Source organism: Propithecus coquereli, unplaced genomic scaffold, assembly GCF_000956105.1.
Source record: "Propithecus coquereli isolate 6110/MARCELLA unplaced genomic scaffold, Pcoq_1.0 Scaffold527, whole genome shotgun sequence".
NCBI classification, from domain to species: Eukaryota; Metazoa; Chordata; class Mammalia; order Primates; family Indriidae; genus Propithecus; species Propithecus coquereli.
Window position 1 is genome coordinate 994520 of NW_012151141.1, and position 3656 is coordinate 998175.

Consider the following 3656-nt stretch of genomic DNA (forward strand, 5'->3'; position numbering starts at 1 on the left):
TACCCTGGAGAGGACATTAAAAAGCATAGAACTTAGATTTGCTCCAATGGTTGAGAGCGCCAGGGTTGAGAAGCCCTGAGTTAGATCAATGTCTAGCATGAAAGAAGAGTGTTAAATATAAGTAAACAAGCCTCCTCTCAATTCTCTAATGCACTCATAGCTCCTTTGCATGTTGTATTTCATCTAGAAATTTCTTTCCTCCCTCTAACTGCCCCTCTTCCTGCAGTTTCCAAAAGTAAAATACCTCCTTCCTCCCAAGCTGCGATCCAAGTCAGTGCTTTCATAAGATGCTGGGTTTTTTTGTTTGTTTTTTTTTTTTGAGACAGAGTCTCACTCTGTTGCCCAGGCTGGAGTGCAGGACGCTGGTTTTATTGGCAGTTTTCACCTTGTTATAAAGGCTTAGCCGTGTACCTATCTGCCTATTGCCCCCACCAGCAGCGAGCAAGCTCCACGTAGGCGGGAACCGTGTATCTTATCCACCATTAAACCCCAATATGTAGCACAGTTCCCGGCGCATAGTAGGTACATAAGAAATGTTTATTAAATAAATGGCAATCGTGGGTTTTCAATGATAAGAGCTAATATTTATTGACTCCTATGTGCCAACCCAGTGATAAGTGCTATATGCAATAATCTCATTTAATCCTCCCAACTCCCGTGAGGGAGGTACTATTAGGCCCACATCGTGCAGAAAAGGGGGTGCTACGAAACTTGCCTGGTATAAGAATCACCTGGAAAACTTGTTTTAACTGCCCACAGCCACAGCCCAGCTCTGGAAATTCTGGTACAGAGGACCTTGGTGGGAGCCTGAGACTCTGTATTTTAAATGTGGCCCCACTGCAGAGTGTTCTGATCCGGGCAATGCAAGAAACACTAAGATAAAGAATCCGGGGCTTAGAGACAGTTAGATGACAGCCCGGTGTCACACGGCTATCAGCCCTAAGGGCTTTAAATCCAGAGCCAACACTCAGTGCCTCTGCCTTCATCCTAATCGGCATGTTTTCGGTTGTCATGACCTCAGTCCGACTTCCTAACGCAGGACTTGTTTGCAGGAATTCACTCCCCTCTCCTCCCACCCACCCGTGGGGCTCTCCACGCTGTCGACACGGCAGCAGAGAACGATAAGGACACACCCTGGAAAGAGGGTGGACTCTTGCCTGCACCGGCGCTTCGTTCTACAAAATGCTCTTTCGTGGAGCCATTTCTGTCCTTCCAGTGAGATGGGGAAACAAAGGCACAGAGACTGAAGTCCTTGACTTGCCCAGGGTCACTCTGCTGGTCACTGGCATCACTGCAGTGGAGCCCAGGTGCAGACCCAGCTCCTATACCTCGTTACTTCCTGCGCTCCTCCTGCCCTCAGTGCTGAGCGTCTGCCGGGGGGAACAGAGGCAAGAGTATGTTTTTCATTTTGTTTGGTTTGGTTTTCTAATTTTGCTGGATGCCTCCGACTTCATCCTGGTATCGTGAAAGCAAGAGAGGGTCCCCACAAATCCCAAACCAGGAGACACCGGCTCCAAGGAAGGTAACAGTTCAGTATTGACTTAGTGTGAGTCGGCAGAGCCGCACTGGGACTGTCCTGGGCCCCAGGTTCTTTTGCTTGCATGTGTCCCTCCCTCCATAAAAACATGTACTATACATAATATACACACATTTAAAATTGTATCTTATAACTGTGTGGGTATAAAGATGAATATAATCCAGGCTGCATTGCACTAAATTTTTTTTCTGATTTTAAAAGATATTAAAGCCCTCTGTGGGCCCCTTCGTATAACCACAAGCCGTGGGTACCATGCCCACTGGGCTGGGCAGAGAAGTTGGCCGCGGTGGGTCCGGGAGATTATAACCAAGACAAAAAATGCAAGAGAAGTTTTCATTCTGCAGGGAGAAGAAACAGGTTGGGCAGAAAGATAGTTACTTATCTTTGTTTTGCCAAGTTTATTTTTTTATAACAGCTTTATTGAGATATAATTCACACACCATAAAATTCACCTTTTAAAGTGTACAATTCAGTGGTTTTTAGTATATTCAGAGTTACAGAACCATGATCAGTATCTCATTGCAGGATAGTTCATCACCCCAAAAAGAAATCCCATACCCCTTAGCAGTCATCCCCCAGCCCCTCTCCCCTCAACCCCTGGCTACCACTAATCTACTTGCTACCTCTGTGGATTTGGCTACGTTGGACATTTCACATAAATGGGATCGTACCATATGTGGTCCTTCGTGTCTGACTTCTTTCACTTACTACAGTGTTTTCCGGGTTCACCGATGTTGTAGTATGTATCAGTATTTCATTCTTTTGTGTGGCCAAATAATATTCCATTGTATGGATGGACCACATTTTATCTGCTGATGGAAATTTGGGTTGTTTCCACTGTTTGCCCTCTTGGTTTAAATGTTAATATATTCAAGTTTTTAGATTTGTTTGTGAATTTTTATCCTAATACCTGCTTCCTACTGAGCAAGAACTCTGTATCGGTCCCATTAACTCAGCGAACATCCCTATCGAACAGCCCTATTCAGGAGCTGTTGTTATCATCACCATTTCAGAGAATACAACAGAATGGGAAAGCATCTGGCCCTGGTTACGCAGCTAGTTAATTTGGGATTTGGGATTTGACTTGACTCGAATCAGCTGGTGATTAAGATCTCGTTCTGGAGCTAGAATCCCATGTTGGAAATCTAGTAAAAAGCAGGGTGCATCTGTCCATGTTTGTATAAAACAGAAAGACAGAGCAGTTGATTCTAGCCCAGTGGCCAAAGTGAAAATAGCAGGGCATGGCAAGGAAATGACATGCTTCTCTCTCAGAAGAGCAGAAAAGTGGCAGTTCCTGGCCAAGGGGCTATTCTGATCTCTGAGCAAACTAACATTTATTGAGCACTTATTGTGTGCCAGGAACTCGCTAAGCACTTAACTGCTGCCTTCCACAACCAACTCTCAAAAAACCAAGAGTGGACCAGAGGAGAGCATCTGTCTATACATGCATCCCATTTACCTGCCCTTTTCTTAACCACGCAAAAATATATTTCTTTGTCTTTTTAAAACATGGTTTCTTAGGATAGTCAAGATTTTTTGGACACAAAAATTATATGTAAAATAATACTTTGGAATAGTCTTCTGTAAACAAATCTATTTTTTCCTATATTTTTTTCAGCTACAGTAACTATAAAATTTTAAAGAATTAATTTCCAGAGTAGCTAAGTTTTTACTGCTGATTTTGTGGTTCTTGGGCAGTAATGATAGTCATTTATCTTGGGCTATATTTTTCCGGTATTATCCCTCAGTTATTTTGAAGGTGGCATGGGGTGATAGTATGAGGAAAAGGAAGACTCAAAATGTTCTAGATGTCATCAGCTAGTACAGTATTGTAAATTCATCGATGGGTTCATCCTGAGATGCATGTGTGGAATTTTTAACGTGGTCCAAGGTGCTCTGAGGACACCAAGCCTGTGCATTTGAGCCATTGTCTTAAAGCAGCCTGTTTCCTCGTGGGCCACTGTTTCTGGTCTTGTCATTTTCTCTACCAAAATTGTGGATCTTGGAGGCTGAGATTGATTCTGACTGCTGGTACGAAACCCTGTACAAAAGTACTCAGTAAATGTTCATTGAACCCTTTTATTCATTCGATAAATGTTTCCTGAGCACCTACTATGTG